The sequence below is a fragment of the Phoca vitulina genome, unplaced genomic scaffold, assembly GCF_004348235.1.
Source record: "Phoca vitulina isolate PV1807 unplaced genomic scaffold, GSC_HSeal_1.0 scaffold17, whole genome shotgun sequence".
NCBI lineage: Eukaryota > Metazoa > Chordata > Mammalia > Carnivora > Phocidae > Phoca > Phoca vitulina.
The window spans coordinates 7,371,986-7,387,120 of NW_022589720.1; the positions used below are offsets into that span (position 1 = coordinate 7,371,986).

The 15,135-nt window shown below is 46.8% G+C and overlaps 1 protein-coding gene and 1 non-coding gene across 3 annotated transcripts in view; one reads left to right on the forward strand and one right to left on the reverse strand.

Annotated features, from left to right (window-relative positions):
- The window catches only part of SEMA5A (semaphorin 5A), a 463,746-nt gene extending 455,481 nt beyond the window's left edge, over positions 1–8,265 (reverse strand). Inside the window, exon 1 of one of the 2 annotated variants that reach the window (XM_032415338.1) lies at positions 7,799–8,265. The gene's annotated coding sequence lies outside the window, so the exon portion shown is untranslated. Of the gene's footprint in view, positions 1–7,532 lie in introns of both variants that reach the window. The other variant, XM_032415337.1, reaches the window with a different exon arrangement.
- A 2,761-nt stretch (positions 8,266–11,026) lies between these two features.
- On the forward strand, positions 11,027–11,096 carry LOC116639297. Its single transcript, XR_004300807.1, has one exon. It is a non-coding gene; the product is annotated as a small nucleolar RNA SNORD123 (small nucleolar RNA).
- Positions 11,097–15,135: the final 4,039 nt, after the last annotated feature.

Consider the following 15,135-nt stretch of genomic DNA (forward strand, 5'->3'; position numbering starts at 1 on the left):
GAGGCAGAGGATGTTAATGGACTCAGCAGATGGAAGTCGGCAATAAACAAGAGGAAAGAGCTAAAGACACACTTCCACCCAGAGACGACAGTCAAAGAGCAAGGAAATTACAGGCAATTCATATGTATCTCTACCCATAACCTAATTTCAGCTCGTGCTTTAACAGCCAAACTTGTCAGAGAAGCACAGAAAGAAGAAGCAATTCTGTGACTCTTCTCCTGCTAAAAGAGGGAAAACAAAAAACAAAAAAAACAACCATACCCTCCTTTAAGTACTCGGGCCCTGGGCATTTAAAAATCTGTTCTGCCACTCGATCTGGCCGTTGGAAGTTACCTGCCTCACCAGCCGAAGGAAAAGCCCCGCGAAGAAAATGCACAAGGGCACAGAACCAGGCATCGTGAGGCTTTCCCCAGTCACTTGGAAAGCAGTGCTGTTCGTCAGGCAGAGCAAGATGCTGGGAGTCCAGACCCTGCAGCTCTGATGAGACCAGAAGATTCTGCGTTTCGAAAGATTTCCCCCTGAGCTATCAACGTAATAAAACTGGCAGAAGAGAAGTCTACTCTAACAAACTGGGAACGGAGGTGCACCAGTCATGAGCTAGGTTGGCTGGTTAGTTTAATTGAGTGATTTAACTCAGTTGTGTGGCCTCGTCTGCAAAACAACCTGGGTTTGCTCGTTTACATAAAAGAGCTCACAATTCGGAGTTCAATTCCCAGGAAGTGAACGAACCTCAGCATCCTACAGCCCCCAGCACTAGTCTTTACGAACATTCTGGAAACACAGAATATCATTCCCACTTCACAGCAGGATGTTCAGGCCAGTGGCAATGTAAGGCACTCTAGCTGTAGAGATCATGTCCCAGATTCCTTTTCTTTTTGAAACAACTTTATTGAGGGATAAGTTACATACCATAAAATTTACTCCTCATAAGTGTACAATTCAGTGATTTTTAGTAAATGTACAGAGTTGCATGAGTCTCTCCACAACCCTGTTTTAGAACATTTCCATCATCCCAGAAAGACCTGCCTGTCCACTGTCAGTCCCTCCCACATCCCCATCCCTAACCTGCTTTCTGTCTTCATAGGCTTGCATTTTCTAGACATTTCATACAAATGAAATCATATGATATGTAGTCTTATGCGACTGGCTTCTTTCACTAAGCGTAATGTTTTGAAGTTCACACATACTGAAACATAGATCAAGAATTCACTCATTTTATTGCTGAAAACTAGTCCATTGTGTGACTGTATCACATTTTGCTTATCCACTCATCTGTTTCAGCTTATTAAATCTATAAATCCAACTAAGTGACCAAGCTGGTTGGCCTAATCTCAGAAATAAAATAAGAAAGCCCACCACAGTTTCTAAAATATTCTGGAATTTCTAAAATCTCTGTAAACGTGTTAAGATAGGTCATGAGGATACGGCACGTTTCCTGGTATTTTTGTATGTGATGCTATTTTAAATAAGTGAACAACATCCTTTAATTCCCATGTTTTATGTTTTAATATATGTCTTAAAACACATAAAGTGTTTGGGGCACCTGGGGGGCTCAGTTGGTTAAGCTTCTGACTCTTGGTCTCGGCTCAGGTCATGATCTCAGGGTCGTGAGACTGAGCCCAGCGTCGGGCTCCAAGCTCAGCTCAGAGTCTGCTTCTCTTCCTCTCCCTCTGCCCCCGCTTATGCACGTACTCTCTCTCTCTAATAAATAAATAAATCTTAAAAAAAAAACACATAAAGTGTTTTTATGCTTTCAAGTCAAGCTTCCCAGCCTCAAGTGCATATCTGCCCTCCGCTGGGACTACTCAGTGCCCACTGCAGCTCCTGGGCCCAGGGACAGCCACAATGGGACAAGTCCTGGCCCCACACTCAGCAAGCAGCTAGCCCTGCTGGCTTGGTTCTATCACTGCATGCAAATTCAAGGACTTGTCCCCCTGACCCATCCTCAGGCCCCTAATTTAGTTCTAGCGGTGCGTTTCGTGTTATCATTCCTGAGGCTCTACCTTAGTAACCAAACACCCTAACCCCTCTTGCAGAGAACACCTACCACACTTCCTGTCTCCTCCTCCCCTTTATCTTCTGCAGGACCTGTTTCTGTAAGGACCCAAAGACCCAATGCAGACGTTGGATTCGGACCCAGACCCAGCACCGAGGTTCAGCCATCTCCAAGTCCATCCATATATTGCACCTGCAGACTCTGTGCAGGGACCTCAACAGAACCTCCACCAACATCCAAGTCAGACAGGGACAGTCTCACCACTGTTCATGCCACCCCTCTCCAGCTGCCCACTCTGGCCTGGAATCCGGACACCACGTAGGCGGGCCTGTCCCCTTGGGACTCCTCCAGTGCCAGCGAGTGCTTCCTCTGAGGCTGAGCCCTCTCCCAACTGCCCTGCCCAATTAGGCAAGCAGCTCTATTAAACCATGGACTTCTGGTTGTTATTCTACCCAGCTTCCCTCCAACTTTCTTTTTTTTTTTTTTTTTTAAAGATTTTATTTATTTATTTGAGAGAGAGAGAATGAGAGAGAACACATGCGAGGGGGGAGGGTCAGAGGGAGAAGCAGACTCCCTGCCAAGCAGGGAGCCCGATGTGGGACTCGATCCAGGGACTCCAGGATCATGACCTGAGCCGAAGGCAGTCGCTTAACCAACTGAGCCACCCAGGCGCCCCCCTCCAACTTTCTTAAAGTCAAGTCCACAGCTACGGCCCACAGGAACTTACAAGACAGACATCTCAGAAGCCAGCCCTTATTTAGTTCATACTGTAGGTCAACGGACATTAACAATGGCTTAACTCCAATATCTGCTGGACAAAGGAAGTTTAACATCCAGAGTAATCATCTTTGCTTTACGCCACCAGTTACAATGTTGTCAGCTTTAAATTCGGTAGAGTTTTACAGCAGATCGAAATCTCGGTCCTGGAACAGGAATCCCAGACCCCAGTGATGATTCTAAAATCCACTGGGTTGCAGGATGTCCAACCGTCGACGTCCCTGGCCTCCGATGCCTTTCTTTCTCGCAGAACGCTAGGCAGACCAGGCAGGGGCATCACTGGCAGCCGCAACAGCTTCCGGTGCCCTCTCCAAGGTGTGCCACATCCCCAGTTTTGTTACAGAAAGGGAAGTTCTCTGTGTGGAATTTTATCTGGAGCCAGTCTGTGAGGAACGCATTTCTTCCGGGAAGTTTAAGCCAAGCACTAGCCGTTGATCAATCTGCAGACAACTCAACAGAAACTGCTTAGCAGAATTCTTATTACTTTTTTTTTGACTCTGCTTTTCTTTGCATAGGCACATCATAAATCGTTGTCAAACATTGGGTGAATCTGAACTGACTGAAAGAGGCTCTATTTCCTGTGAACAATTTGTCCTTGCTCAGTCCTGATTGTCATTTGCCTAGAACTTATTTAATTTCACATCGCAGCAAATACAGCATTATTTCTCCAGGAGAGCTGGCTTCTGATACCATCACTCTCCTGGTTATTTATCATACATATCTGTAATTGAATTACCTATTGCAGTAATGTGATCTACTCGCAAATGTACATAAAAATTCAACATAAAATAAAATTGTTCCAACATATACTTCCTCATCATCTTACACGAACTGCAGGATGGCCAATTCCAGAGATACAGTGACAAATAAGGAATGAAAGATGGGAAGATAAGGGATTAGTGGGTTCATGGCCTTCCAGAAATAAAAGATATTCAGCCCCAAAGAAATGTATTCTCTTTCGGAATACAGTGTTTTTCAATATTCATCAGGAAACCAATTCCAACACATGTGGGAAAAAAGAGCAAAGAATGGAATGATTTTGTATTTTTCCAAATGCAGTACTATGCCAATATATTTTAAAACTCAGGAAAGGGAAATAAAGTATGTCCACCTTTGCTCTTGTCAGAAAACCATTAATCCTGGACCAAAAAAAAAAAAAAAAGGAAAAGAAAAAGAAAACAGCAATTCCTTTGAAAAAAATTTATGTTTTCTTGAGCCCACTGTTGGGTTAATCCTATTGTAAATGTCATGCCCCAGGTAAAATGTAACTTGTCTTTGAAGTTGCCTGGCTTCAAAATACTCTGAAATTCAGAGGCAGGTTTTCTTAGCCCTACAACCTTTAGATGGCATAGATTGTGTTGTTACCGGTACATTATAATAATTTACTTATACACTATCTTCTCTTGGATCCAGTTTTCATTTGCTTTACTCTGTTTGACTTAAATTCTGAATCAAAACAAGTTTTCGGTAGGTTCATTGAGAGTGAAAAGTTTATCTATGTATATTCCAGCCCACTCTAATTATTTTTCTTCTTGTCTTGCTGTTAGAAATTGATTTTATATATCCAGATAACAAATTCATCAAAGAAATGTGATGTATTTATCAAGCATACCAAAAGCTGCTTCTTCAAACTGCTTCGCAATGAGCTACTCCTCACCTGTTGAATTTATCATTACGATGCTACCAATTTGTGCAGGGATTAGAGACAGCAGATTGCCCCCTATCTACAGCAGATCATTTCTACAAGGCAGCAAGCAGAGTGATAAAAACCAGTAATTCTCAACAAAACTTCTGCATCTCAATTTCAAAAGCTTGCTGGACACATACATGAAAATGTGTTGTGAACAACAGTACGCAAAGATAGTACAAACAACTCCAAGCACTTATATATATTCATCTTAGTACTCAAGAAAATTGTTCGCTTTCTCTGTTCACATTTGCAAATAGATGCAGGTGGACAGAAATGTACAAGGTTCCACACCACACACTTTGCACTTGGGTGTAACTCAATTTGTTAGACGCTGTAATTTACATTTTAAAAATTATTTAACACTAAACATAAAAATTTGTCACCTTGGTGTTATAATTATACCCTAAGCAATTTGTCTGAGTAACTATAGCAACAGTTTCAGAAGCACTTTTAAGTACAACTTTGGTATAATTTTAGAATCAAGAATTATGAAGGATTCGCTGCAGGATGTAGGACTACTTTTCTCAAACACTGGTACGTACACTGCTATAGAACTGGACTCCTTGACTCAAACAAAAACTAATTAATCTGTTCTGTCTTACAAACTATATGATTTGCAAGGCAAACCTTCTCGTTGGGATTATCTTCTTCTCTTAGCTATTTCTAGAGTTCACGATTACACGTTTATATAATGGAACGCCTTTATACCTTTGGCTGGCCATTTAGCAAAATTGTTTCCCCCTCCCCCACTTTGCTGTCTTTTTATCAGAAGCAAAGCCTCAATTTCAATGATTTTGTAACCAACAAGAAAGACATTTGGAATCACTCAAAATAATTATCAAGTTAATAAAGACTGTGCAGTGGTTCACTTAAGCAGCTCTAACTTCAGCAGCATTCAACATAGTCCCAAGGAGCTGGCAGATGACACAAAGAAAAGTTTTGCGGTTTTAACATTTGTCCCTGAATTAACAGTCTAAAGTGCCTCTCAAGCAAAATTTCTCACTGCAAAGCCATGGATTGGCCTTCAGAAGGTTTGTGTACCCTCTAAAGCTTAAGCAAAAGCTTACATTGATGTGCATATATTTATTATGGTCCCACAGCCAACAACTTTGAACAGCCACTGCACTCTATGTTTCTGTGTTTTTCTCTCCAGACATGGTGAAGAAATCGTTGTAAAAGGAAGCGGCAGTGAAGAATGCAGGTTTATTTTTACCGAATTCTGCACATCTCAAAAACTTCTTTTGGACAGACACAAGTTTTACCACCCAGGAGACCAAAGTCTTTGCTCGCAGCAGGGCTCTTGCAGCTGTTCGCCATTAAAACAACCAAATAAGTTCGGGCAATTCGCAAAAGGCATAAAATGATTAGCACCACCCATTTTCTCCCTATTAAGGCAAGTACGGATAGGCTAAAAGCATGTAAAAGCAGGTACCAGTTATCACCCCTGGGGTCCATGAGTGTGCAAATGACTAGGTGACCTTGCAACATCATGGATGAGGGGCTATTTTGTGGCAAAGTTTTTACAAGAAAGAACCACAAGGAAAAGAAATCTGTGTTTCAAGTGGCCCAGACAATTACATCTTGGGCTGCTTTTTCTTTTCAAACAAAAATGAAAAATGGTTGGGATAAAAAAAAAAATCCATCTTTCCTTTGGTAAACACAGGCATAGATGAGAAAAGTTGTTTCAGTGATACACAGTTTAAGGTATTATCTCCTTGAACTGAAATTGTGAACTGATCACTCAAAGTAGTGCATGATAAACATTACCCCTTCTTCAATAATAAAACTGGCACAATCAGCAATTAACTTAGCAATCCTAATTAGGTGTTAAAAATCTTCCCTAGTAAAGACTGTTCTTGTCTTTATGTGTCTTCTTAGGAAATACTAACTGTAAAATTAATAACGTATCTGCTGTTTCCAAAATTGGCCATTATGAGGGAGCTCTTCTGGATAAGCTGAGACATACGATTGTTTTTCTTAAAAACAAGGTGCAACAACCATTTGTAACTCCTGGCATTTTAACTAATGTGCTTCTGAGGAGCAAAATCTTGTCAATATTAAACATAAGTCACATTATTATTATTGTTGTTGTTGTTGTTTATTTTTTAGTAAATACTCACAAGGAGGAAGACATAGGCATAAACAGGAAGAATTTGCAGGGATACGTTTGTCTCTGGAAGGAACCTTTATCGAGACGACTTGTGTTTGGCAACCACCTTTCCTGGCCCTTCTCTTAGCAAGGCTGACAGCTCCCCCGGGGTTAACGGATCAGCTCCCCCCACCCTCCACCCCTACGAAATCATTGCCAAGATCTGCCTGGTCCCGTTGTTTGCTGACTAGGACCCCCACCCACTCACCCAGGACAGAGAAACTGCTCTTAGCATCCTTTCTCCCACTTCCAGCGCTCGCTCTCAGCGCCCCCTGCCGGCAATCCCCGGGCCGCCGCAGGCGCAGGAAAGTTAAATCCCAACTCTGAGCCGCCTCATCCAGGTACAAAGCAAGAAAAGGGCGAGGAGGTAAACGCGCTTCCCGCCAAAGCCCCGGGAATCCGGATCTGACTGCGGTAAGCCCGACACTGGGCGCCGCGGGAAGCGAGCCCACTCCACTCCTTGGCGACAGTTTCCCCGCACATCTCAAGAAGACCAGTTCCCTCGGGGGCCCAAATGTACCTCCGGCCTCGAAACCCTGATCCAGGGGATGCGAAACCGTGCAGCCCGCGGAAAGCGACTCGCCTGGCTGCAACCCATCAGGCGGCCCCGAGCCCCAGCATCCCCAGCCTCATTCTCCCTCATTAACCAAAGCGCTTGGAGGAGTTGAGCCCAAGTCCCACTGCCTCCCGGTTTCTCACGAGCACCGCAAAACCCCTGTAACTCAAAGAGGAAAACCTGCCCCAGCCGGCGGGGCTGCGAAGCCCAAGCCATCGCGACCCGGAGCATAGCTCCCGACTGTGCTCCTGGACGCGCGCCGGGTGCGCGCACAAAGCCCCAGTGCGCACCTTCCCGAGGTGCTGGGTAGGGGTCCCGCCTCGCCCACCACCAGGTCGCCCACCGCGTCGCTTCCGCTCCTTACCTCGGCACGCTCCGACCTCGGCAAAGACAGGGACACAAACTTCCAGCCCGTGCACTAGCTCAACTGTGGGTGCCCCGCACGGAGGGTAGTCCTAATCCTGTACGCGCATCCACCGGCTGTCCCCCGCCCAGTGCCTGCGGATCGACCCTGCCTGAGATCGTCACGACCCACCCGCCGACCACTGCCGCCCCCGGGTCGCGGCCAGCAACGCGGCACGGTCGGTGCGGCGGCCACGGCCACGCGGGGGCCGGGCGGGGGTCTCTCACCAGGTGCGAGGCGCGCTCCTCTTGCCAATCATCCAGCGCCTGGGGCCCCGGAGCAGCTCTGAGGGTCCTCTTCAGTGCACCGGCGAGGGAAGTCGAGGCAGCGGCCGCGGTCGCCCCCTGCCACTTCCCCAGAGCCACCCGCCACTCGCTGCGCTCCGGGCTGGGGACCTCGGTTTGAGCGCCAGGCGCACCGCTCCCGGGCGCGCAGCCGGGCCGGGGGTGAGCAGGTTCGCGCCCAGCGGGGGCGACGGACCAGGAAAGGCAAAGTTGGGTGCCCGAGCCAGCTGCAAAAGGGAGCCACGGGTAGGAGAGGGGAGCCCCCGGGAAGGGCCACACGCGCCAGGCCGCCCCCGGCGGAGGGCGAGAGGCGCCACCGGGCACGGGCCGCGGCCGGCAGGGGCTGCGGAGCCCACCCGCGGTGGGAGGACAGCGCGCGGGAGCGGGCGTAGAGAGAGCAGCCGCCGCCGGCGCCGCCTTCCCGGCGAGTAGAGCTGCGCGGGGAGCGCGGGCCCGGAGCGCGGGGCGGGGAGCGCGGGGCCGCCTCGCCCCGCCCCCACCCCGCCCCCTGCCCCGCCTCCGCCGCCGCGCCTCCTACTCCCCTCCCAGCCCGGGTGAAACCCGAACGCCCCACCCCGCGCCTGACCTCCCTGGGCCACGCCCCCGACACTGCCCTTCCCGGGACGGGACCCCCCTCTCCGCGCCCGGGCGCCCCCTGCACCCCAGGAGCCCCACTCCTTCCTTAGTGCGAGTGCGCCCGAGCGTTGACTTTCGGGGACTCCCTCTCCCCCACCTCGCAGAGACCTGCTGTGGCTCCCCCGCCCCCCCCATCCGGCAGCTCAGACGTGGCTGCTGGGGGGGGGGGGGGGGCGGGGGGAGGAGGGCGCGGTATAAAGGGCCGGAGGCTGCGCGGGCCGAGACCCGAGACGTGGCGCGCACACCCTACCGGCCTCATCTTCAGGTACGTGCGCGTCCCCTGGCCGAATCTGGCCGTGTGGTGGGGGTGGGTAGGGGCCGCCGGGGCCTCCCGGACTCCGAGTTTGTGATTTTGTTCGTCTTGTGTGACATCCACATGCGTGCTCTGAGCTGGAAACTCCTAAAAGACGGAGAGAGTTGCTTCGGGTTTTTGGAGGAGCTGTTTTAGGGTGCACCTCCCCGCTAGTTCGGCTGGATTTCAGTGGAAAAAAGTTAGAGCATGAACAAATCGACCAAGCAAGTGAGGCAAGTCAGGGGGTCCCCACGTAGCCACGCTGAGCGTTAAGAAAGGAACCCTGGGACGGACAAAGTCAGCTTGTCCAATTCTGGACTAAATGTTACTTGTTGCACTTTTGCCGGATCTTTCGGCCTTATGGAGCAAGTATTAAAGTGAAAAGAGTCATAATTGGAAAGCATAGTACCTTTCAAGACGCCTAGAATTTCATGTTTTGTTGCAAAACTTCCGTTTGGAACCCTGAAGGGCAGCGCATGACCCTTTCCCTCTGGATGGGGGTGGGGAACGCTATCCCTGGGCCCTTTTTTTCTCTATCTCGGCCTCCGAGGGTGGCTTTCAAGTTTCCCTTGAATAAGGGAACGCATGAACACCCCCACCGCCGTCCTCTCTTACCGCAGTGACATGGCCCGCAGTGACAAAACCGCTCGAGTGTCCGGTTCTTGGGATCTGTCACACTGGGAAGGGCCCAGTGTGCCCTAACTGTGCCATTGAGCCCATCTATAAAACAAGAAACGCGCGTCCCTGGCTGGAAGGTGTCATGGCTCACACAATAACCACGCAGGTCCAAGAGGAGGACAATAGAAGTACAAAGTGATGTTGGTTTGCCTTTATAGTCTTAGGATATTTCCAAATGAAATATTCTTATATAGAAGAACTAAATAAAAGCAGTTCTGAAGGTTTGCATGGAAGGAAGCCCAGCCCCAAGCCTCCAGTTTCTCTCTCTCACTAGTGTTGGAGCTGCTGGGGGTACTCAAGGCCCCACTCGGATTTCCTGTAAGACATCCAGGGGAAATGTCAGTGTCCGAGGGCTTCTTTGTAGAAGCATTCTTCCCTGGGTTGTGCTGGGGGCACTCAGCCTGGTGCAGGGCAGCTGCCTGGCTCCTAGAGCCTTCATGAAAAGCTTAACACTTCTTCCTTCTGTGCCTGGCACTCGGGACACTAGCTCCTTCCCGACATTCCCATTGATTCTTCTGCCTACGTGGCACAAGGCCTAGGGGCACTTCCTGGGAGGAGGAGGCTGGCCAAGGTCTAGCCTTGCTGCTTTGCTCCTGGGGAGCTGGGGGGAAGGGAGGGAGGACTCTGCCATACACTTGACCTTGCAGCCCTTGAGTGAGTGGGCTGACCTGTGGAGCCTCCAGCCACCAGGAAAAAGGGAGGCAGAAATTAGGACCCAAATGCGTTTAGCTAATTCTTGTCATTGCCCTCAACATTATGGTTAAAGGCATGTACACTTAAAAAAAAAAAAAAAAAATTATTGGCACATTGAGACTTAAGCATTGGGAAGAAAATAGCTTTTTATGTCATAACCCAGGAGGGATCATAACATAATGTTTAATATGTAACTTTATGTATATGCGGGGGGGGGTTCAATTTTACAGGCAACCTACAGGCTATAAGGAAGCATTGTTAAAATACATATATTTCCTGATAATGAATTACAAACAGTTAACAAGAATGAGATGGGGGGGAGACCCAAATAATAATTCAGAGTGCATCCTTAAAGTGAAATAAACCCAAACTGAGGGCATGATTTCACCTTGTAATCTGGGGAAAGCTCCTTTATTTTTCTGAGCTGGTCTTTTCATCTGGAGCTTGAACCAACCTGCTGGCAAATGAGTCTTTGCTTAGCATGAAGGAGATAGGAGGTGAGGTGAGAACCTGCTGGCAAATGAGTCTTTGCTTAGCGTGAAGGAGATAGGAGGTGAGGTGAGACCCTCGCCAGGGCTCAGCACAGAAACAGGCTCTTTACAAATAAAATTATTTTAAAGAATCCACAGATGTTTCCTTTTCCCAAATGAAATTTCTGGTTTTTTTTTTTTTCTTTGAGAAGCCGTCCCTCACTGAAGGTCTTCCTCCTACACTGGGCTGCTTCTCATCACATTACAAAACTAGAGGTGATAATTTCAAAACAAAACTGTTTAGTTCTCTTCTTTTCAAGATAAAATTATAGCTCTCCCCAAACAGTTTCTGATGAGCCAGGCACATAATGTAAACAAAACGAGAAACCCAGCCAAACACTCGGTGAAAATGATGAACCCTGGGGCGCTGATTCATGTGACTTGAGAAACGCCATCCATTTCCTGATTCACCTTAATTTCTGCATGGAGATAGGAGGGATCTTATGTCTCCAAGATAAGTAACCAGTTTTGTCTCATCTTTCCCTCCCTCCCTTACGATTGAATTCCAGCCACATCGCTCATGACATTGCCAACTCAGCGGAGCAGAGCCCGGAGGGGCTGGAGAGACCACCACCACCACCCAGGAGAGGTGAAGAAGCCGCTGTAGGTCAGGAGTGCCCTCAGAGGGAACCCTGGATATTTGTGATCTTTAACGACTGGACGAGATTGTATTAACAACATGAAAGATCTCAGTCCAGAAATCGTGGCCTCTGGGCGTTTACATCTTAAACCGGATTTTCGTACAGATGAGCCAGGAGACACATCACAGTCATCAGCCACAAATGTTCTCTTGCTCTGGTTTTCCTTCTTTTAGATCTGTGGCATTTAAGAATTAATAAAACTGCTAGATCAACAACCCCATCCGTTTTTGTCTTTAGATGGCCAAACATGGGTAAAAAGATGTGCCATTTTATGAAAATTGCCTAGGCTGCTTTCCGTTCGTATTTTAAGTATTGAAAGACCCATGAATATGGCTACAGATGATGCAAACCTAAGTTTTGACAGATGAAGAATCATCAAGTGGGGAGAGTTCAGGGAGCCTTCAGCCCGGACTCAAGGCCCTGGTGCTTTACCAGAAGCTCGTCCAGGTCCTTTCACCCAATTGAAAGGCTCACCGCCCCCCTTTAGCGTAGCTGCCCACTCCCCTGGCAGAGGTAAGCAGGCCAGTGTTGCTCAAAAATAGCGGCCCGGAAACTAGGACAGAAAAGAGAGAAAATCCTTCTGGCACACCTGATAGCACAAATGGCGTGGTGTGAAGTGCAGGTGCCTTCAATGGAAGGACTAGGTTAACTACATGTGCCCCCGCTCTCCAGCCCGCTGCCCGTCTGCGCAGTAGACGCTCCTCCTCTCCCCTTCCCTGAGTCTGACTTTCCATGCCGGTCCGTCCAGAGCCTGCTTCCAGCTTCCCATGTCTGGTCAGAGAGACAGCTGACACGGAGCCACCTAGTCCTCACACAAGACAGGGGGCCTCTGCTCACCCCTGAACTCTCTTGAATTAATTCCACAAGTGAAAAACACTTCATAGGGGCGCCTCGGTGGCTCAGCCGGTGAAGCGTCTGCTTTCGGCTCAGGTCATGATCTCAGGGTGGTGGGATCAAGCCCCCCACCCTGCGTCCCTACCCTGCCTAGGGCTCCCTGCTCAGCAGGGAGCCTGCTTCTCCCTCTGCCCCTCCCCCTCCCCCGTTCCTTCTCTCTCTCTCTCTCTCTCTCTCTCTCTCTCTCAAATAAATAAAATCTTCAAAAAAGAAAAACACCTCATAGCCACATTCAGGGGAGCAGCCTGCTTAAAGCCCACCCAGTAGGACTACAGCCAAAGCTGAAGGATACAACAGCCAGAGCATACATTCAGCAAGAAGTGCTCACCTATTTTTTACTTAGAAAGTTTAGTAATTAATCTCATTTCCAGTTAGGACCTATTAACAAAAGACATTGCATTTTACTCTAGATCTAAGTGGTCTAGAAATCTGGAAGTATTTTTGCCTTTTCTTTGTGGTTAAATTTCTAGCAACCCAATTTCTGCAAAAAAGAAAAGTATATAAAAAAAAATCTGTGCTCAAAACACCTCAAGTCATCTTTTTATAAGTATAGTATGGAGAGAGGGAAAATGCTAGGTTGAAAAGACTTTTGGAATACCTAGAGGAAATGCAGATGATTTGTGGCATGGAAAGAAACATCTGTATGGTTTCCTAAGTGTCATTTTCTGACATTGGACCTTGTATATATCTTGAGTGTCTATAAGCAAACAATGGCTGTACTTTAATCAATGTCCTCTATATTCCTCTGTCTTTGGAAATAGAGCTTTGGGGGAAAATAAGTCCCTTTGGAAATACAGTTTCAAAAATAACGTTAGTCCAACGTAGATTTAGAAATAAAATACAAATTCATCTGCCTTTGTTTATTCCATCATTTACCAGGGAGATTAACTCATAATGACCTTGAGTTCAATGAAAAGAATATCTACTAAGTGAAATTAAGCCAGTAGGCAAAGTGTCTCCTGAAGCAAATCAGTGAGAAGACTCACTGTCAAGGGTCCTGTCCCCCATCTGTCAACCTCATTTCAGACCCTTCCTTTCATTCCCATTGCTGTCGCCTTAATTCAGAACGTCAACCTCTCACCCCAAATCCCAGCACCTCATACTGGTTTCCTTGCCGCTCCAGGTCCGTAGCATACACCACAGTACTCATCCCCAAACAGCAGTCCACATTGTCCTTGATAACACAGACCTCCTGATTTTATTGGAATTGCAATCTGCCTAGCTTAAAAAAAAAAAATTCTTGAAGCTAGGTGAGACCATTGAACATAGCTGCGACAAATACGATGTAAGTCAGTGCAGTTCCAAAAAAGGCTTTATAGAGGGGTGCCTGGGTGGCTCAGTCGGTTAAGCGGCTGCCTTCGGCTCAGGTCATGATCCCAGGGTTCTGGGATTGAGGCCTGCGTCAGGCTCCTTCCTCAGCGGGGAGCCTGCTTCTCCCTCTCCGTCTGCCTGCCGCTCTACCTGCTTGTGCTCTCCCTCTATGTCTGTCAAATAAATAAATAAAATCTTTAAAAAAAAGGAAAAGGCTTCATAGAAGAGCCCAAGGTCTAACAGCGTGATCTTTCTTGCCCTTTCCTCTCACTTCTGATTCCTGCCTGGAACTTGATTGTGGTGGCTGAAGTTCCAGCCACCATCTTGAACTGCAAGGTAACCTTGATAATTCAAGCCAGGAGACAAAGATAGTAGAGCTAAAAAATAGAGCCTAAATCCCCAGTGACCCTATGAAGCCCCCATCTCAGCCTGGGATTGCCTATCCCCAGACTTCACAAGGTGAGAAAGAAATAACTCTCCCTTTTGTTTACCCATCATGTTTCTGTTCAGGATTTATCAGGAGAATGCAATTCCTGACTGACAGAAGATAGAAGGCTCTTCCAGATCCAGCATCCCTGCAGCTTCATCTCAACGTCACTACCCCTGCTGTCCTCCCTCCTACCCTCCCTCATTCTCTGCTTTCCCTCCTTCTGCCAAGTTTGCTGCATAGCACGTGCCTAGCACTCAGCTGTACTTTAAGAATAGAATGGAGAGAAACAGAAGATTCCTGCCCTTTTAGGACAGGCGTCATTGAAAAGGTGGCATTTGAGCTGGCATTTAAAGGATGATTAGTGACTAATGAGAAAATGGGAAGGGGGTCCTTTAGGGGAAGAGAGTGAGAGCCAAGGAAGAGTGGAAATATCAACTTTAGAATTTAACTCAAACACACTTGTTAAAATGCCAGGGATAGTAATAGTAATCGCAAAAGAATAGCAATAGGTACAATCTTATTAAACAGTAGAAAGGAAAAAAGATGAAATAAAGACAATTTGATCAATCTAGTAGAGAAGGCTGGAAAGAGAAAGAAGACAGAAATGAAAAGAAAAAAATCATAGAGAAGAACTAGAAGAAAATAGTAACCATAGCAGAAAGCAGAGTAGAACAATGGGAAAAAAATACATCAGGCAAATATCAGTCAAAATAAAGCTAGTTTACAAACACTAACATCAGAAAAACAGATTCTAAGATGAAAATCTTTTTCAGTAAAAATATTCACCACAGAAAAATATTCAGTTCATTAAGAAACACAAACGTGTATGCAACTAACAAAATAGTTTCAAAATATAAAAGGTAAAAATCTACAGAATGATTAGGAAAATTAACAAATCCACAATCTTTGACTATAGGAAGCACATTCCTATCACTGATAAATCCCTAGGGGAAAAAATAGTAAGAATTTAGATATCCTAAGAAAAGCAATTAGCAAGGTTATTCTAATGGAAATATTAAATGATCAGGCAAGATTTACAAAAATTAAGGAAGTCTGGGGCCACAAAGCAAGCCTCAGTGAATTTTGAATAATCAGTATCATTAGGATTAGGTTACAAACTAATAATTTAAAAAATAACTTCATAAACTTCACATTTGTCCATCATAAGCCACATA